Below are 20923 nucleotides of genomic sequence, written 5' to 3'. Positions count from 1 at the left end.
TATGGTGCAAGGTGGGAATTTATGGGAGGATCTAATGAGGCTGAAAAATTGAAACTGGGGCTGTTTGGGGGAAATGTGGGAATCTGGTGTCTGTCCAGTGGTAAGAAAAATCCACACTGTTGGGACTGTAGATGAAACGAACTGGCTTTGAAGAATGAGCTTTTCCCTATAGGTTTCTCCAGATTTCCTTGACCTTTAATCACGAGCAGAAATTAATGTTTAACCAGCCCAGGAGGCTGGCAAAGCAAGGATAGGAAGCCATCTGGATCTCAAGCTACAAAGAGTGACCTATCTGAACACTGCCTGGCCACACTTTCCTCAACCTCCAGAGCCAGCGAGTCTCCTGAAGGAGAAAAGACTCAGAAGGAAGTAGGATTCCCAACAAGTAAGTCCCTGGCTTTGTACTTAATCAGATGATTATTGTTGGAAGCTGCAACCTTGACTCTCGGTCCCAAGGTACTGAACGTTTGCTTAACGTTAGGTCACCTGAGGACTGGACTTCGCCACTGGTCAGGTGCTGTTAGTCAGGGCTGTCAGGGCCATGGGGAGACTCACATGCACCCTGGGTGCTCACATGCACACAGTTCTGCGTGTAGCTCGTGTGTGGCCAGGTAGATGCTGGGGAGGATTTCCTTTCTGTCATTCAAGAGCCAAGACAGGACAGACATGGGCATGTCTTGTCCTTACCACTCGCTTCCACTGGGGTCTTGGGTCCTTTCTTCCCCCCAGTCTCTGTTTCTTCCTCTCTGAGATGGGGATTTTTCTAGCACCCACCTTGTCAGGTAATTGTGAGGATTCAATCTCATAATGTCCAGAAAATATCAGGCACTTGGAAGATGATAGAGAAATGGTGACTCTTCCCTTATCTGTAACATCTGGAGTATCAAAGGAAAATCCAGAGTCTACCTGTGCACTGTGATCAGAGGAGAACTGAAGGGTCTCCCCTGCCATCTTGCCTTGCTGATTACAGTCCCATCAGAAGATACCATTCTTGAGAAGATCATTGCTTCTCCATCAGGCTGAAGTTAAAACAAATGTTTCTGAGTGTTTAGTGTGTGCTGGGATTCACCTTCATCATCTTTAACATATCCTCATTGGACACACGAGAAACTGAGTCAGGGGAGGTGAGGAGGACGGTCGTGTGAGGCCTCCTGGCGTGCAGCCACGCAATTAGCACTTGGATATTGTTATGGCACAGCCTGGCTCTGGCTACCCTGCCCTCCTGGGAAAGCAGTTTATTTTTAAGGCACTTACCCTGTCCCAAGCACAACAGTGGTCACATGAACCCCTTGGAGAGCAGGGAGTGGGGTCTGGAGGGACAGGACCGGAGATGCAGGACTATTGGCAGGAGGGGGATGGGAAGTGTGGAGGTGAGGAATGTCAAGCCATGGCCAGAAGGTGGCAAGTGCAGGACTGGACACAGGGTCGAAGGCTCTGGGCTTCCAAGGTGGCCTGAGGGCACAGCAGGCATTATCTAGACACGTCTCCCCATGCATAGCCTGGGGGCCCAGTGCTCCCAGTTCTGAGGTCCCTTATTAGAGCAGGCTGAACCCCTGTGGCAGTCTGCCCTGCTCTCAGTCAGCCTGGCAACCCGGGGTGTTGGGTCCAGGAGGTGACAAGTGACCCTCTTATTGCTGGGGTAAGTCATTCCAGGGTTCAGCCTTGCTCTTGCTCTTAGCGCTTGGCTGCATGGAAGTGTGGGATAGAGAGGAACCCTAGAATTCTCACTCCGGACGTCCTCACCAAGTGGATAGATGGCATTTTGGAACCAGGAACATGTTGGTACTGCTTAAAATTTAAATCATGACTTCCAGAATTGTAAAAACCACTAAATAACATGTGAAGAAATACAGCCATCTGCACGGGGTGCCGTCCCTGAGCTTCACTGCACCCCAGCCTCCAGCAATAGGAGAGAGGCTCAAGGCTGCTGATCATAGCTAAGACTGGTGAAGAACAGCAATGTGTTCACATTTAACAAGGTCATTAACAAGTGATCTATGAAAGTAGTTTATGGCTACATAAAATGATAAAAGGTTCAGTCCACCAAGAAGATGATCAGCTCTAGACAGGTATCAGCCTAGGGGAAGAATAGAAATATACCTTAAATATAGTAAGCAAATCTTGGCACAACTGTGAGGAGACATCTTCAAACTCACCATCATAAGGGAAATGTTCAACATGTCATCAGCAATGATAGTAAGCTGGGTGATTGATCAAGGGAACAAAAATACTCGATTTGGAAAATTTCAATAAGTAACCACTTTGGTGTATTGGACATAAATAGAACCCCTCACCAGAGAGCTAGAAAAGATGCTTTCTTCTCAAGCGCACGTGAAATGTGACAAAAACCGAGCACGTAATAGGCCATCACCTAAATCTCAACACCTGTCAAAGAATCACTATCATACCAGCGAGTTCTCTCAGTCCAATTCAGCTCAGTTCAATTCCGTTGAATTCAGTTCAGTTCAGTTCAAATTTTTTTTAAAAAATAAATATGTATGGAGTTTTTCTGAAGGGCTACCACATAACTGATGCATCAAGGAAAAAATATAATGGAAATGAAATATTACTCAGAAATAAATGCTTGTTTTAAACTTGAGATATGCCTTGGAAGCAGTACATAGAAGAAAGCATGTTTTAAAGGCTAATATTAGAAAGTGAAAAAGGACAGAAATTGAGACACTCAACTAAAGGTGCTAGAAAAATAAGAGAATGAGGATAACTGAATGCAGGCAATAATAAGATTAAGAGGAAAAATTAATGAAAAAGAAAATAAAGGTAGATAAGGGCAGATCAACAAAGCCAAAAGTTTTTCTTTTTTAAAACTAATAAACTAGAAATAGTTCTGGGGCACTGGGGTGGCTCAGTTGGTTAAGCATCCAACTCTTGATCTCAGCTCAGGTCTTGATCTCAGTACTAACTAAAGACAAGAAGAGAGGAAAATAAAGAATATTGTAAGAAGAGGGGACATCATTATAGGGGCACCTGGGTGACTGAGTCGATTAAGTGTCCAAATTCTTGGTTTCCGCTCAGGTCATGACTTCAAGGTCATGAGATCAAGCCCCACATCAGGCTCCACACTCAGCGGGGAGCCTGCTTGGGATTCTCTCTCTTGCTCTCCCTCTGTCCCTCCTGCTCATGTACTGTCTCTCTCTAAAATAAAATTAAAAGATAAATCTTAAAAAAAAGGGGACATCATTATAGATTCAACCAAGCAAAATGGTAATGAGTATATTATTAAAGCAAACAAACCTTTGTCATTAAATGTAAAAATTTTTAATTACATTACATTTATATTTGAAATAACACCAACGGGAAATAGAAATCCTACTGAATGGTCCTGAATAATAAAGAAATTGATTTGTTAAAAGTATTTCCTCACACATGGGAGGAGGGGCAAATGATTTTTATGTATGATTTGTCACATTTTGTCAGTGATTGGGTAATTCTAAATTTCAAAATTATGCAAAGTGCTTCAGAGAATTAAAAAAGAAGGGTTTATCCCCAATCTATGAGATCACAGAATCTGACTCTAAAACTAGAGAAAATCCATAGTAGCAAGAAAAATTATAATTTTATTCATGAGAAGGAAGTAAAAAATTCTATGCAAGTGGTCAACACACCATAGTTTTATACCTAGAATAAAAGGATATTTGAGAATTAGAAAATGTGCTAATCACATTCATCATATTAATAATTTAGAGAAGGAAACTATATGATTTTCTCTTTTGATGCAGAAAATACTTTGATAAAATTAAACATCAATTTATTATAAAAGTAGGAACAGAAGAAATCTTCTAATAAAAGATTTTCCAACAAAACCCTGTTATTAATAGTGAAATGTTAGAAGCATTCTTTTTATTTTTTTATATTTTTATTTATTATTTTTATAATAATTTTTATTGTTAGTCACCATACAGTACATCCCTAGTTTTTGATGTAGTGTTCCATGATTCATTATTTGTGTATAACACCCAGTGCCCCATGCAATACGTGCCCTCCTTAATACCCATCACCGAGCTATGCCAATCCCCCACCCGCCTCCCCTCTGAAGCCCTCAGTTTTTTTCCCAGAGTCCATAGTCTCTCCTGGTTCATTCCCCCTTCTGTTTACCCCCCCTTCATTCTTCCCTTCCTTCTCCTACCGATCTTTCTGCTATTTCTTATGTTCCATAAATGCATTCTTTTTAAAGTCAACAAGGTGAAGATGTTCACAACTGCTTCTGTTCAACAATGTCATGGAGGCCCTAAAACAGTGCAAGGCACATATGGAATCCTTTTTCTTTTTTTTATCTGTAAGGATTTATTTGTTTGAGAGAGAGAGCTAGCAGGGCGGGAGGGGTGGGGGAAGGAAGAAGAGAATCCCAAGCAGAATCTGTTCTGAGTGTGGAGCAGACATGGGGCTCGATCTCATGACCCTAAGATCATGACCAGAGCTGAAACCAAGAGTGGGACACTCAACCAACTAAACCAGCCAGGTGCCCCAGAACACATATTCTTAATAGTAATGTAGTGTCATTTGTCAATCTTTTATGGTTAACTGATTGAGTGAATCATTTAAGAAATCCCTCCTGCTCAATGTCATAAAAATGCATTTTTTTAAATTTTTTTTTTAGAATGGTGGTTCTCTCTTTTTATTTATTTATTTTTATTTATTCGACAGAGAGAGAGACAGCCAGCGAGAGAGGGAACACAAGCAGGTGGAGTGGGAGAGGAAGAAGCAGGCTCCCAGCGGAAGAGCCTGATGTGGGGCTCGATCCCAGAACGCTGGGATCACGCCCTGAGCCGAAGGCAGACGCTTAACCGCTGTGCCACCCAGGCGCCCCAAAAATGCATTTCTGTTGTCCTAAAAAGTTTGCCTTTCACAGTGAAGGATTTAATCTATCAGAAGTTTATTTTTGTATATGGATTGAGAAACAAGTTTAACTTCACTTTATTTCCAAGTAGGTGACCAGTTGCCCAGAATTGCTTGATAATCTATCTTTATTGATCTGCAATTCCATGTTTGTGAATTGTCCATATATTTGCAGGATTTTTTTTTTTCCAGGCTCTCTTTTCTTTGTAATTGGTCAGGTGTCTATCCTTGCATCAACATCACAGCATTTTTTACAGCTTCATCTGTCTTGGTAAGTGTAGAACAAGACAGTAATATCCTTCTTTCTCAAGAGTACACTGGACCTTCTTGGACTTTTGCATTTATAGAGTCGAATATCTGTGTTGGGATTTAGATTAGAATGATATTGAATCTGTTAATCACTTTGAGGAAAATGGAAATATTTACAATATTGAGCAGGCATTCATTCCCATTTATTTAGATCTACTTTAATGGCTCCCATAAACTTTTATAAGTTTCTTCATCCAGGTCTTGCAAGTCTTCTCTTAGATTTTGTTAGATTCACTCCTATTGTCTTGTTCCTAATGTAAGTCGTGTCTTGCCATGATCACTGTGGGTGGGCAAAGCAGCCAGCCACCATCACACCTTGCAGGGGGTGGAGGCAGATGGAAGCCCAGCCTCTGGAGCCTGAAGTCTTAGTCCTCTGCTGTGTCTTCTTTTTATTTATTTATTTTTTAAGAATTTATTTATTTTAGAGAGAGAAAGCAGCAGGGGGTGGAGGAGGGGCAGAGGGAGAAAGAGAATCTCAAGCAAGACTCCCCGCTGAGCACAGAGCTGGAGATGGGCTTGATCTCATGACCCCGAGATCATGACCTGAGCTGAAACCAAGAGTCGGACACTTAATTGACTGTGCCACCCAGGCGCCCCCTGTGTCTTCTTTTTAACTGCTTATGTTAGGCAGGGTAGTGCGCTGCCTCAGACCTTTCAATGACTTGGCTTTCTCTCCAAACACAGGCTGGGTCCCCAGCTTCAGGCCTCCTGCCTGGGCTGTGCCCTCTTCACCAGCTTTGCAGCACTGGTCACAGTAGACAATTGTGGATTTCTCTCTGCTCATTCATTCTTTCACGGTCTGCCTCCCCTCCTGGAAAGCCACCCAGCAAGCAGATCTGCTATGTCCAGCATGAGGGTGGGCTGGCCTGCTGGCGAGGAATATGCTTGCTGTGTGACCCTGCCATTTTTCCTAACCTCTCTGGGCTTCAGCTTCCTCATCTGTAGAATGGGGATAAGAATATCTACTCTGTGAGATAGTTATGAGGGACTGAACGAGTTTATGTAGAAATGCCTGTAATGAAATCTTCATTAATGTATTTTTTAAAAGATTTTATTTATTTGTGAGATAGAGAGGTGAGAGAGAGCGTGAGCCAGGGGGAGGGGCAGAACAGAGGGAGAAGACTCCCCTGCTGAGCAGGGACCTCGAAGCAGGGCTCCACCCCAGGACCCCGAGATCATGACCTGAGCTGAAGCCAGATGCCTAACCGTCTGAGCCACCCAGGCGCCCCCAATGCTAGGTATTATTATAGTGACTCTTTATGGAATGGAGGATTTCACTTGATTCTCACACCCCTTTGTTCAGAGGTCTGTGCGGGGGTCAGCCCCTCACCATACCTCTGTCCTTCTCTGCATAGCATCCCTGTCTTCATCCAGGGTTTACCAAGCAGTGTGCTGGGAGGGGGGGGCTCCTGTCAGACCCCAAAGCCCTTGCCAGAACCCTGTGCGTACAGCCACCTGCCGCTGACCCAGACAGGTTTGTCTCTCTTCCCGCAGAGTGCCTGGTCCTGCCTGCCTCTCGTCTGCAGTAGCCCATCTCAGGGCTCGGGAATGAGCAGCATCCCAGCCTCCTGCCCTCACCCAGCCACTGAGGGAGGGAGGAAGCCGCACACCGGGCACTGGGCTCCTCACCAGCCCCCCATCAGCTCCACTGACCACCTGCCGCAGGCCCAGCCCCTCCATCCAAGGCCCTGCCACTGGTCAGCAGTGCAATGCGTGTGTGTGTGTGTGTGTGTGTGTGTGTGTGTGCATGCGTGTGGTGGGAACAGAGGAACTGCCTGCCCCTTCTGACAAGGATGGGCTCTGCCAGGCCCCCTTTCCAGGTTCCCAGGGCCCTGTACACACCTTAAAAGAGAAATGAACCCTGCCCAGATTACTGTACTGATCAGCCCACCTGATCTTGCCTGAGGGGGGTGGAGGAGGAAGGAAGCCCAAGAAATCTTGCCATTTGCGTTGGGCCTTGAGGCATTATGCTAAGTGAAGTAAGTCAGAGAAAGACAAATACCATATGATGTCACTCATATGTGGAATCTCAGACACAGATCACACAGAACAAAAACCCAGACTCCTAGATACAGAGAACAGATTGGCAGTTGCCCGAGGGGACGGGGATGGGGCGGGAAGGGGGGATGGATGAAGGGGGTGGAGAAGTGCAAACTTCCAGCTATAAAAGAAAGAAGTCATGGGGATGTAATGTGCAGTGTGGGGGTACAGTTGATCATATGGTATCAACCTGGAGTGGAGACACAGGTGCCTAGACTCAGGCTGGTGATCATTTCACCATGCATGCAAATGTCTGATCACTATACCATATGCCTGAAAGTAACATAATCTTGTATGTCAGTTATACCTCAGTTAGGGGCGCCTGGGTGGCTGTCAGTTAAGCATCTGCCTTCAGCTCAGGTCATGATCCCAGGTCCTGGAATCGAGCCCCACATCAGGCTCCTTGCTCAGCGGAGAGCTTGCTTCTCCCTTTGCCTGCTTGTGCTCCCCTCTATCTCACTGTCAGATAAATGAATAATATCTTTTAAAAAAACTATACCTCAATTTAAAAAAAGCCAAGTGCAAGACTGTATACCGGTTATAAATCACTAGAAAATCTATCTTCAATAGGAGTTTTTAAACATGTTCTCCTTAAAAAAGAAAGAAAGAAAGAAAGAAAGAAAGAAAGAAAGAAAGAAAGAAGAAAGAAAAGAAATGTGTGTTTTGAATGCTGGTAGGCTTCAGGGTTAAAAAAAACAGGGTTAAAAGAACTGATCTGGACTAGTGGAGCCTCCCGTGTGGCCCAGGCACAGAGGGGCTTAGGAGCCGCCCCACCACCCCCAGGCAGCGGGCACAGCCGGCTGGGGACTGGCCGGGTGAGCCCTCCTCGCTTGCCTTCCCCACCCTAGTCCTTCCTCCTTGAAAAGCCAGGACGTCCGCTGTTGCTCAGAGGTTGCCTTGAAGGTCTCCACGTGTCTGGGTCCCTCACAGAGCACTGGAGACACACAGCCCTTTTTCTGTGGCCTCTTGCCTCTGGCCCCTGCAGTCTCCACTGTCTCCGTGGTCCTGCTCTGCCCCCACCCGGCCCTCGAGTCCGGGGTGGGGACCAGGAGGGCGGGAGGTGAGAGATGCTGCCGGGTAAATACACAGAGCCAGCTGCTCTGATTGGCTTTGGGGAGGCGGACACTCTGTCTATATAAATGGCAATCACATCCTCTGTGCCTTTTAACTGCCACGGAGGAAAGGAGAGAGGAGAGAGAGAGAGCACCTCGGGGCTGCCTGTGAGTACCGCTCTTTGTCCTTGTAGCCTGGGGGACCAGCTCCACTGGAGAGTCCAGCTCCTGGATGGCTGTGACCTGGGGTCTGGGGACCAGAGGTTTCCCTGTTGCTTTAAGCCGGGGGGCTTTCCTCCGGCTGGTTTGGGACGGCTTGGCACCCAGCTGTGGGCTGGTGGGACACACCATAGGAACTTTTTACAGGCATAGGTGCCAACCGAAGTCACCTGCCTTTGTGTGTGTCTCTAAGCAACAAGTCAGGTAAAGAAGCAGAAACTTCTGTTGGTTTTGTTAGCTCATGTTCTCTGAGCCACGATAGCAACATAACAAAGCGAGTGGAAATGAGCTTCCAGGCTGGAGCCCACGGAGGCCGGGAGACTGGGTGGGAAAGGAGGTGGCTAGGAACCAGGTGGACCCAGGCTGCACGGAGGGCACAGCACATCCCCTGCCTGGGCTCCTGCCCTCAGCGTGTAGGAGACTAACAGTCCCCCACAAGATGGTTGTAAACACCTGCTCTGATGTTTGTAAGGGGCAGGGCACACAGTAGGTGGTCAATAATGGGAGCTATAGTATTAACAAGCTGGTCACCTGCAGGTGGGGATGTGGGAGGGGGCTGAATTCCCTGCCCCGGGAAATACTGTTTTCTCCAGTTTCCCAGGGAAGTTCAAGCAAGTGATCTGGGATTTCCCCCCTAATCCTATTTCTCTCTTAAAGGCTCCAAGAGCTGGTGCTTCCACTTGGTTTCTCATTCAAAGGGGCAGCATTTTCTCCTCTGAAACAGAACCCAAAGCAAAGATGCCAGTCACAGCATCAAAGCTGGCCTCTTTGGGTTTCCCAGGCTGCCGGAGAGAGACAGACCCTCTCTGCTGGGGTGGGGGGCAGCCTGTGCGGTCCCCGGGCAAAGACAGCAGATATCCTGGAGCAGTTCAGACATAGGCAACACGAGGAGGGTCTGAATGGTTCTGAAAGGGAGAAAATTGCGTCCTTTACCTCTTTCCCTCTTCTGGACACGTGGTGAGGGTGCCTCTGCGTATGGCCAATTTGATGAAAATGATTTTTAAAAAAACCAACAACCCTGCCAAACCCTTACAAATCCAGATAAGTAGCTGGGGGACTTATTTACATCTGTTTCCTCCCTCGAGGATGTGGCTCATTCTGAAGGTCTTACCCTGTAACCTTGGAAACTGAGTCCAGTGGCAAGTTTGGGGAAAGACTCCAGGAAAACCAGACTTTGTGCGTAAGAGAGGTCCCGAAGTGTCTCAAGGTGCCCATCAGCATTTCTGGAGGAGGATGCTCAGGGTGTAAAGGGGCAGAACATAGGCACTGGGCCTTGGAGGAACAGGTCCGGTCTTCCGAGGGCACAAACCCACTGGGGAAACTGCCTGGAACTGTGTGGGCTGAGACCAGCCACCTGCTTCCCTGAGCCCATCTCCCCATTTCCAGAGCGGGAACAGTATTGCTACTTTGCAAGGCTGACGTGAGGTTTGGGAGGACACCGCTGCTCTGTGTTCAGTGACTATTTCAGCATCTGCTTGGGTTTGGAGGAAGTGGGGGAGACACTCCTCCTGGGCCACGGAGGACAGCAGAGGTGCTCTAGCCTCTGCCCGTTTCTGCCCAGGTGGGAGCTCAGGTCAGAGCTGTCACCCGTACACCTGCTCTGGCGTGTGGCAAACAGGCAGCACCCAGACACACGCTGGGCAACAGATGCTGCTCCCGAGCCCAGACCAGAGCCTCCTCTGGGTGGTCACAGGTGGCAGGGGGCTCAGGAGAGCATGGCCACCCAGCCACAGCTGTCAGGGGAGGAGGCTGGTTTCAGCATTCAAACGCCCACTGCTCCCGTTACTGGTTGCATAGCCTTGGTCGGGACACCAGCCCCTCTGGACCTTGGTCAAACGGCAGTAATAACACTCATGGGCAGCGTTGTTGAGACAGGTGATGAGATACGGCATAAAACCAGGCTTGCAAAAGTCAGGCAACAGTGACTCATCGGGTTTTTTGGACAATAGGATATGGCAACCCTGGGTCACTGTGTTCTCGAGCTTTGACTTGGGGGACCCTCAATCACAGATTTCTTGGCAACGCTGGGGACAGGCCAGCAACCACCTCCAAGGACTAACAGGGAATTCACGGTCAATATTTATTACGGACCCGATTCGTGAAAAAAACGGAGACTCCCCAAAGAGTCTGCCAAAGCCAACTAAACAGACTCACAACGGCAGGTGTTGCGTGTTTGAAATAGGTGATAAATCAATATGCGTGTTAGCCACAGGACGTGACTGCTATTATGAAAAACACAACCAACTAGAACATAATTTAATAGCCTTGAGTCTGTGGAAAAGGCAGGTGATGGTGGCGTTTTGTGACCTATTAAAGTGACTACGAGAGAGCAAGAGAAAGGGGGTGAGATTTTTAAGGGGGAGGAGAGGTGCTTTCCATGCAAGGAAAGTGTCTTCTGGAAGAGCAGGAAATAAAATGGAAACCGAGTGGGGGACATTAAAAATCGGAATTACTGGATGGTCTTGTATAAGCTTTTTAGAATAGCGAACAAATGAAAGTGTGATAAAAATTCTAAAAATGTTAAATTTCAATTTAAAATAAGTTTAAATTTAAAATGTGAGCAAATGATAAAAGCTAGATAAAAGATGGGCTGTTCGTGCTTGCCGGGCCGAGTGGCGGGTGACATGCTTTCTGGAAAGAAACTGACAACATGCAAAAGAACAGGAAACCTTACACCTGTTAATTCCATTTGGGAATTGACATCTTCGGGGACAAATTCAATAGGAAGACAAAGCGACGTGCCTCACGACGGCAGCAGCAGACGAGGGGCAGGCACGCCAGGAAGTGTGCCCGGCGGGGGTGAATAAGGGTGCACGTGTGCACTCTATGAACATAATGTTGCTTACTGTAATGGGGCAAATGGGAAACATAAGTGACAAAAAGAGGTACCGAATAATATGCATACCTTGGTGACCACTGTCCGAATTGTCCAAGATCAGACATAAATCGAAATAATAGCAGCAAGTTGGTTGCCACCACATTTTTCTTCTGAAATTGCTTAAAGTATTGGTTTCTCAGTCAGCTTCACGTGTCAGGATACGTTTGCAGGGATGCAGGTAGGAGCTGCAGTATGTTCCCATGGGAGGAAGAGCAAAATCACGACACAGATTTCTCTATGGGTCCTGCCCATTGAGAACTGTCAGCCAGGAAAACACGCAGCCGGAGCGCTGTTCATTAACCAGGGCATAGAAAGAACCAGGGGCGCAAAGTTCCCTCCTCTTTCACACCCAAGAAACCTGAGGCTCAGTCTTTGTCCCGGGCGGGATTTCCTCCTGTGTGCCCTGCACTACCCTGGCGTTCTGTCACCGCCAGATGACCCCACCGGGTCAGGACTGTGTTCTAACGTGATGATTTCCTAACATCAGTAGCAACAAATACCAGACACAGACAGCCTCAGAGCCCAGGGGCCTTCTGCCTCCAGCATCTCGCAGACCGGTCTACAGGGGAGGACGCAGACAGCCTCTAGGAGCAGAGCTGGGACCCAAGCTCGTCTGCCTACTCGGATCCCACATGCACGCTCTTTCCACTCCCCGTGGCTGCTAAGAGGAAAAGCACAGTCCTGGGCAATTGCAGGCTTGGATCCGATTCTGTTCAGTGTAGCCGGGAACCTCTCTAATGCTGGCCAACCTGGCCAGACGGGATGAGGCTTCCTGGGTGTCCAGCACTGATCCGGTAGAACCGGTGCCCGTCAGCTCATGCCTTTGCAGGTTAATGATTATGCACCCTGTTGAGAATTCTTGGTATAACGCCATCTGACAGCTGGCGGTGGGGGCGTGGAGGGGTCAGGTGGCTTGGCCACAGGCACGCCTCCAGCAAAGAGCGGGAGCCAGCCCACTGTGTTCCCCTTGGTCATGACCCCCAGCTGAGCAAGAGAGGCCTTGTGGAAGCTGCCTGGACCCGTATGGCCTCTAGGGGGCGTCTGGGAAAGCCTCACTGGAGGCTCAGGTTGAGACTGGTTTCCTGAACTTCGTCCTACCATTTTCAAGGTTTGTCAACCCATACCCCGGCCAGGGTTGTTGGGGATGTGCCAAACCTGTGCTTGAGTCCGGTACATTCAGGAGGGGCTAGGCCAGGGTGCAGGGTCCAGCCGTGTCCCTAGCCTCTCGGTGCCAAGGCCTTTCCATTTGTTCCGGGGGATGGTAATGGTCCTAACAAGGTTATCACGAAGATTAATAAGAATACGTGCCATGAGGGGTGTCTGGGTGGCTCAGTTGGTTAAGCAGCTGCCTTCAGCTCAGGTCATGATCCCAGGGTCCTGGGATCGAGTCCTGCATCAGGCTCCCTGCTCAGCAGGAATCTTCTTCTCCCTCTGCCTCTGCCCCTCCTCCCCACTTGTGCGCTCTGTCTCTCTCTCTCTCTCAGATAAATAAATAAATAAATAAATAAATAAATAAATAAATAAAATCTTAAAAAAAAATACATGCCATGAGCTTCATATGGTGCTGGGCACCTGTGAGCTAGTATAAATGCTGACCAATCAGATTCAACAAGAATCGTGAGAGTAACTGAGGGGAAGACAGTGGGACATGGGTAATATGAGGTACCTGCCTTAATTATTGGACTTACAAGGAAAGGTGCTTTGGCATGAAGGATGCAGTGCTTGGAAAGCTTTGCCACCACTAGCTTCACATCTGGGAAGGGCCGTGACATCTCCAGGCCCTAACATTTCAGATGTCCCACCTGTAAAATTCGGGTGGTGCTAACTCAGGCACAACAAGCTTTAAATGAGTTGGAAAGCCCATCTTGGGGCTCCAGTTCTGCCCCTTTCCTCCAGACCCCTGCTCCCAGGCACCTGGATCCTATAAGTTTTGCCAGTGGGAGGCACTGGTGGGAGGTTGGAGGACAGAGGTATCCCCCTCCGCTGTGACACTGGCCAAGGCTCCTCCGCGGTGCCAGCTCTGTCTGGGCAAGCCTGACCAGGTCTCCGCTTTGCACAAATGACATGGGTCGTGCCGTGGGGAGCACAGTATTCTCCCTGCATCCCTCCGATCTGGGTGGGAATGGGGCATAGAGGCTCCGAGGGGTTAACTTCCTCCGTTACCGGGAGTCACCCAGTTAATAAGCAGTGAAGATTAGGTGCAAACCCAGGACTCTGAATTCAGAGTCCACACTCTCTCCTGCGTGCACACTGCCTCCTGGGAACACCTTCGACTGTGCTTGCTTCTCCTCCCACCTGAGTGAGTCTGTGGAGTTTCTCAGTAGCTTTTAGACCTTGTGTGCAGAGGGCCTTACTGACATGACGTCTTCATGCAAGACTGACTTGTTAAGACAGCTTTCTGCAGGAATGTGGGGCTATGCGTGTAGAGCAAAGGCTCCGAATCGTGGGCTCCAAGAGTAGCAGTTGTAGGAAAGTAGGTCTGAACCCTAACCCTGCCCCAGTTCCGTGCCCACCTCCCGCTATGCAATCTCAGCGTGCATGAGCACAACCCAGAGTCCCAGAGCTTGAAAAGAAGCTGCGAGGTTTTTGATGACTGCTTCAATTTCTTTGCTGGTTATGGGTCTGTTCAGGTTTTCTATTTCTTCCAGTTTCAGTTTTGGTGGTTTATATGTTTTTAGGAATGCATCCATTTCTTCCAGATTGCCTAACTTGTTGGCATATAGTTGCTTGTAGTGTGTTCTTATAGTCAGAATTGTTTGTATTTCTTTGGTGTTGGTTGTGAAATCTCCTCTTTCATTCGTGTTTTTATTTATTTGGGTCCTCTCTCTCTCTCTCTCTCTCTCTCCCCCTCTCTCTTTCTCTCTCTCTCTCTCTCTCTTTTTTTTTTTTTTGATAAGTCTGGCCCAGGGGTTTATCAATCTTATTAATTCTTTCAAAGAACCAGCTCCTAGTTTCATTGATCTGTTCTGTTCTTTTGGTTCCTATTTCATTGATTTCTGCTGTAATCTTTATTATTTCTCTTCTCCTGCTGTATTTGGGTTTTATTTGCTGTTCTTTCTCTGCCCCTTTGGGTGCGTGGTTAGGTTGTGTATTTGAGATTTTTCTTGTTTCTTAAGAAAGTCTTGTATTGCTATATACTTCCCTCTTAGGGCTGCCTTTGCTGCATTCCAAGGGTTCCGACCTGTCGTGTTTTCATTTTTGTTTGTTTCCATGGATTTTTAAAAATTCTTCTTTAATTTCCTTCTTTAGTAGGATGCTTTTTAGTCTCCATGTATTTGGGTTCCTTCCAAATTTCCTCTTGTGGGCATTAAGGAAGGCACTTGATGTAAAGAGCTCTGGGTGTTTTATGCAACTGATGAATCACTGAACTCTGTCTCTGAAACTAATAATACACTGTATGTTAATTAATTGAACTTAAATTTTTTAAAAAAGAAAAGCTGCATTTACAATACAGCAGGATTTCCATTTTATAAACAGATGAGCTTGAGAACCATGGATGGAGAAAAAGGTGAAATCATGTTTCACAAAGGAGAGGGAGGAGCTGTTGCTGCTGGTTCTAGCGCACAAAATGAGGTACTTTTGCTCAGTTAATACATTTACTTTCATTTAAAAAAAATAGACTGCTTTTTAGAGCAATTTTAGGTTTGCAGGAAAATTGAGGAGGAAGTTCAGGGAGTTCCCATATATCCCCTCTGCCCACCGCACCCCTGCAGCTGCACCCCCCCACCGCCTGCACCATTTCCCCTAGATTTAATAAAAGGTTTTACCTGAATGCCAACTCTGAGGAACACTTCACTCGTTATCCCATTTAGTCTCCCGAGAGCGTTTAGAGGGGGCATTTTCATCAGGCGCCTTTGTGCGGGGCTGAGAGGGAGCACCAGGAAGGGGAGGATGTGTCTTAGCGCCATCCTGACTGAAGACGCGGCCGTGCCCCTGGCTGTGGCCTTTCAGGGGCTTATTGGGATTCTTCACAGGCTACACAGCCACTGAAGAAAATGCTAATTTGAATGAGGTAAAGGTCCTGAACGACTTGTCAACTAGGGTCTTAAGAGTTACGGAAGAGCGTGGGGGCATTTCTTCCAAGGCAAGCTGGGGCTAGCCACCCTTATTGTTAGAAGGCTCTCATTGCTAGAAGCTTCCTCATGGTCTGGGTTAGAAGCATTTCTCGTGTTGGGGTTATTTATGCTTTTGCACCCACAGAGGAAATGTTCATCAGGAAACCAGGTGACTCAGGGGAACATCGGCCCAATTACTTTTGTGCCTAGATTGAGACTGACATGCTGGAGGAAAGAGACAAGGCCTCAGCACCCTGGGGGGAGAAGCCTGTTTTGAATCCTAATTATGGTTCATTTTTCCTGGAATAGTATATAAAAATAGTAAGCACTTTTCTTTTTATCAGGTTAGAAGAGGAAGGCCAGGAAAGGCTGCAGTGTCCTGTGTCCCAGGGTTTGAACCAGACCATGACTGCCAAGCCCCAGCAGGCAGGACCAGACAGATACAGAGCACTGCCTTGCTGTGGGTCCCCGGCCCTCCCAAGGGACTGACTCCCTACCCCCCGCCCCTGATGGCCAAACTGTGGGCTTGGTTGGTCCTGCCAGTTCAGCTGTGTCATCACTGGTATCCCACGGACGCTCAGCCCCCTGACCCCCATGACCTGTGAGACAACATCTAGGGCCTGGCTTGGGTTCTGGCCAAATTGCTGTGGCGAAAGTTGGTCCAGGCTCTGCTGGAGCCGGACGAGAGGGAAGCTCAAGTCCAGGGTGAAAATTCAGGGTCTCGACTAGGCAAACTGAGTCATTAGTGAGGCTGGAGGGCCAGAGGCTCGGCATGAACTGGACAGGAGGGGCCCCCACGGGGGTGGGTCAAGGTTCTATGGGGACCATTATCTCTCTCTCTTTTTAAAAAATATTTTTCTTTATTTGAGAGACAGAGAGAGAAAGAGAGAGAGCAAGCATGAGCAGGGGAGAGTGGCAGAGGCAGGAGGAGAAGCAGACTCCCCACTGAGCAGGGACTCAATCCCAGGACCCTGCGATCATGACCTGAGCCCAAGTCAGATGCTTCACCGACTGAGCCACCCAGGTGCCCTGGGACCATTGTCTGTTGTGGCTTTTCCTGTGGTAGATACGTGATGGGCTTGTGGTTATGGCTGTCTTAAAGGTAAAGAATAGGGTATAATAGGGCATATTTCAGAAATAAAATGTTCACAGGACCAGATTTCCATTCGTCCCTTCATATATTCATCATTCATCCCTCTCAGTCGGCAAGCATTCGAGGCGCTCAGTGCGTTCCTGGGTCCTGAGAAAGCAAAAATCAGCAGTTGAGGAGTCAGCGTGGAGAAGCCCCAGTTAGCAGATTACGGCAGTGGGACGAGAAATCACAAAACCAAATAAGCCCTGGGCCAGGCAGGAGGGACGAGGGGGTGCAGAGGAGGTCAGACCTGCAGGAGCGTGTGGGGCTGGAGCTGTGCCCTGCAGCTGAGAAGCTGGGTGGGCTGTTGGGGTGCCCGGGGTGCAGAAGTCCGGGGATGAGCTGGGTCCCTGCACCCACGCAGCATGACAGCAGCTGCATGTAGATCACCGGGACTGGCCCGCCCAGTGATCAGATTATGTCCACAGAAGCTCTTCAGACGGCCTGGGGAGGCATCAATCACATACTCTATCACTGTCTACATCTTCCAGCCAATATTTGCCCAGCCTGGGGGCATGAGACATCAAACAGCTACAAAATGAGCACGAGATTCTCTGAGGCTTTGGAGATGCCTATTATACCCTATTCTTTACCTTTAAGACACCCAGAACCACAAGCCCATCACGTATCTACCACTAAGAGCTTTCTGGAAAGGTCTTTGTGGGAAATGATAGGCAAGTAAATGGCAGAACAACTAGGAAGTAATGAGCCAGTCTCGTCTTACAGTTTGGGAATATCTCTTTGGAGGGTGATTTGGTGTGTGTGTTTCCATTTTTCCTGAAGCATCCCATGTCACCAATCTGAGCTTCGTTGTTCCTGCTAGAAAGGAGCAGACGCTTCTCTGGGAACCAAAGCATCTTTCTTAAATGTGCCCAGCTCCTCACGCTGGGTTTTCTGCTTCTGCCTGTGCTACTCCACAGCAGGGCACATGGAGATCGCCCGGATATTTACTCCATGGGACATTTGTTTAATAATAATTAATAATAATTTTTTATTATGTTATGTTGTCATGTTGTTATGTCATGTTAGTCACCATACAGTACATCCTTAGTTTTTGAGGTGGTGTTCCATGATTCATTGTTTGCATATAACACCCAGCGCTCCATGCAATACGTGCCCTCCTTAGCCCAATCCCCCACCCTCCTCCCCTCTAAAGCCCTCAGTTTGTTTCACAGAGTCCATAGTCTCTCATGGTTCATTCCTCCTTCTGTTTACCCCCTCTTCATTCTAACTGGCGTAAGCTGGTATCTCAGTGTGGTTTTGATTTGAATTTCCCTGATGGCTAATTTGAACAGTATTTCATGTGTCTGTTAGCCATTTGTATGTCTTCATTGGAAAAGTGTCTGTTCATATCTTCTGCCCATTTTTTGATTTGATTATTTGTTTCTCGTGTGTTGAATTTGAGAAGTTCTTTGTAGATCTTGGATACTAGTCTTTTATCTGTAGTGTCATTTGCAAATATCTTCTCGCATTCCGTGGGCTGCCTCTTAGTTTTTTTGACTGTTTGCTTGGCTGTGCGGAAGCTTTTTATCTTGATGAAGTCCCACAAGTTCATTTTATCTTTTGTTTCTCTTGCCTTTGGAGATGCGTCATGAAAAAAGTTGCTGTGGCCGATGTCGTAGAGGTTGCTGCCTATGTTGTCCTCTAGAATTTTGATGGATTCCTGTCTACATTGAGGTCTTTCATCCGTTTGGAGTTTATCTTCATGTATGGTGTAAGAGAGTGGTCAAGTTTCATTCTTTTGCATGTAACTGTCCAATTTTCCCAGCACCATTTATTGAAGAGACTGTCTTTTTTTCCAGGGCATGTTTTTTCCTGCTTTGTCAAAGATTAGTTGCCCAAAGAGCCGAGGGTCCATTTCTGGGCTCTCTATTCTGTTCCATTGGTCCATGTGTCTGTTTTTGTGCCAGTACCATGCTGTCTTGGTGATCACAGCTTTGTAGTATAGCTTGAAATCCGGCAACGTGATGCCCCCGGTTTCATTTTTCCTTTTCAACAATTTCTCGGCAATTCAGGCCCTTTTCTGGTTCCACACAAATTTAAGGGCTGTTTTCCAGTTCTTTGAAAAATGTCATTGGTATTTTGATCGGGATGGCATTGAAAGTGTAGATTGCTCTGGGTAGTATAGACATTTTAACTATGTTTATTCTTCCAATCTATGAGCATGGAATATTTTTCTATCTTTTTGTGTCTTCTTCAATGTCTTTCAAGAGTGACCTGTAGTTTCTAGAATACAGATCCTTTACCTCTCTGGTTAACTTAATTCGGAGATAACATATGATTTTTGGTGCTATTGTAAATGGAATGGATTCCCTAATTTCTCTTTCTTCAGTCTCATTGTTCGTGTATAAAAATGCAACTGATTTTTGAGCATTGATTTTGTATCCTGCCACATTCCTTGCAACAGCAATCAGACAACAAAAAAGGGATAAAAGGTATTCAAATCGGCAAAGAAGTCAAACTGTCTCTCTTCGCAGATGACATGATACGCAGATGACATGATACCCAAAAGACTCCACCCCCAAATTACTAGAACTTATAGACCACGGTACATTTTTTAAAAAAGATTTATTTTATTTATTTTAGAAGGCGAGTGCAGGGGGGAGGGGCAGAGGGAGAGGGAGACAGAAACACAGCAGACCCTGTGCTGAACATGGAGCCCAACACAGGGCTTGATCTCAGAACCCCAAGATCATGACCTGAGCAGAAACCAAATCAGATGCTCAACTGACTGTGCCACCCCGGCGCCCCATCCACAGGGCATTTTTAATAGTCATTCATATGGTACAGATCATAAAGGAAAAGATCATGAGATTCAATTACATAAAAATTGAAATTCTTAGAGGTCAGAAGAAAATGACCAGCAAAATTAGGTAAAACAAAAAATGAAGAAAATGTCTGCAAAATATATCACAGACATAAGGGTGAGCCTGTTATAGGAGAGTTTTCACAATTAAATAAAAGCAGTGGACAAATAATTCATAAAAGAAATCTACATGGCAAAGAAACAAGAGAGACCCGTTGAACCTCATTAATACAAGTAAAACAGAATCATCAAACCTGTGAGGCCGATAAAACTTAAAATGAGATTGTTTAAACCCAGTGTTGGCAACAGCATGGCAGACAGAGCTCTGTCACACATGTCCACTGGGAGGGTGCTTTGGAGAGCTAGAAATCTGAGGAGCGACGTGGCCATGTAACTTTAAAACACCAAAAATATGTATTTCTATAAGACTTTGTTCCATAGAAATTATGAGGTCAATGCTCTTCCTTTTAGAAAACTGTAATGCAAAACAAAGTGTGCAGAAATGTAAATTGTATCTTTCAGTGTTTTACGGAAATGCCAATAACTGATATTTATTGAACGTTACTTTGGTGCCACTGTTCTAAGCTGTTTCAACGTACTAATTGTCACAAAAATATCCTTTGAGGTCGTGCTGTTACTGCCACGATTTTTGTTTTCAGGTCAAGTTTGCCACAGCGGCAATTTATGCCGGGTGGCACACCCAATAAACGTCTGACGTGTTGGCCATTGGACTCCACCAACTCTTTATCCTAAGGCAGCTGGGACTGACCCAAATGTTCAACGATTGAAGCATATTGTGAATATGGCACGTGTGAGCTGTGAAATATGAGCACGTGTGAGAAAGCACATAGTAGAAAAGTCTTTATTAACGTGGGATATGCATGCACAATTGTTTAGTGAAAAGCAAGCTAGCAAAAAGACCTGCAAATCCATACAGTTTTATTTGAATTGGAATCACGTCAATTTGAAATACTTTGATTTGGGGTGAAGAGCAAGTTTTACTTTCTGTGCAAAATTTGAAATAATCAGTCACTCTGAATGAAAAGCAGTTTCGAAGCCTGCAGGCCCAGGGAATTATGAACCAGCAGCTACGCAGATAAAGCTTTGTGGCTTTGCGCTAAGAGCCTTTGGAAAGTCTGGCTGTGATATCCTGGATGAGAAGCAGAGCTCTCCTTGGCCCTGAGCTTATAAACACAAAGGGGACTCCAGGCGATCACAGGTTTTTAGCATTCACTGTTGCTACAAATTAGAACCACATTTTATGTCCCAATCGCTGTGACTCATGCATTCACTAGATGCAAGATGTATCCCCAAACAATAAAACGGAGGTGAGGGTTTGATCTAATAACTAATCTTGAGGCAACCTGGAAAAGTACAACTCATGTACTAGGGAGCACTCTGAAGAAACACCCTGGAGACTGAAGAGAGCACCGAGGCATGGAGAGGCATCATCAGACTGGCTCACCTCTGCCAAGATGCCCTCCTTGAGCAAACATCAGTCCTGCTTCTGTGAGCCGTTGTCATTCGTGCTCACTTTGGCATGCTGAGCCCGGGTGTAACGAAGAATCCTGCCAGCCA

General features: G+C 46.7%; 1 protein-coding gene across 2 annotated transcripts in view; it reads left to right on the top strand.

The window, feature by feature from the left end:
* Positions 1-244: 244 nt before the first annotated feature.
* DDC (dopa decarboxylase) overlaps positions 245-20923 on the top strand; it is an 83687-nt gene continuing 63008 nt past the window's right edge. The window contains exon 1 of one of the 2 annotated variants that reach the window (XM_002917622.3): positions 245-385. The gene's annotated coding sequence lies outside the window, so the exon portion shown is untranslated. Of the gene's footprint in view, positions 386-8407; positions 8424-20923 lie in introns of those variants that run through there. The other variant, XM_034665531.1, reaches the window with a different exon arrangement.

This window comes from Ailuropoda melanoleuca, chromosome 1 (genome assembly GCF_002007445.2).
Source record: "Ailuropoda melanoleuca isolate Jingjing chromosome 1, ASM200744v2, whole genome shotgun sequence".
Taxonomy (NCBI): domain Eukaryota; kingdom Metazoa; phylum Chordata; class Mammalia; order Carnivora; family Ursidae; genus Ailuropoda; species Ailuropoda melanoleuca.
This window is presented reverse-complemented; position numbering and strand designations above follow the sequence as displayed.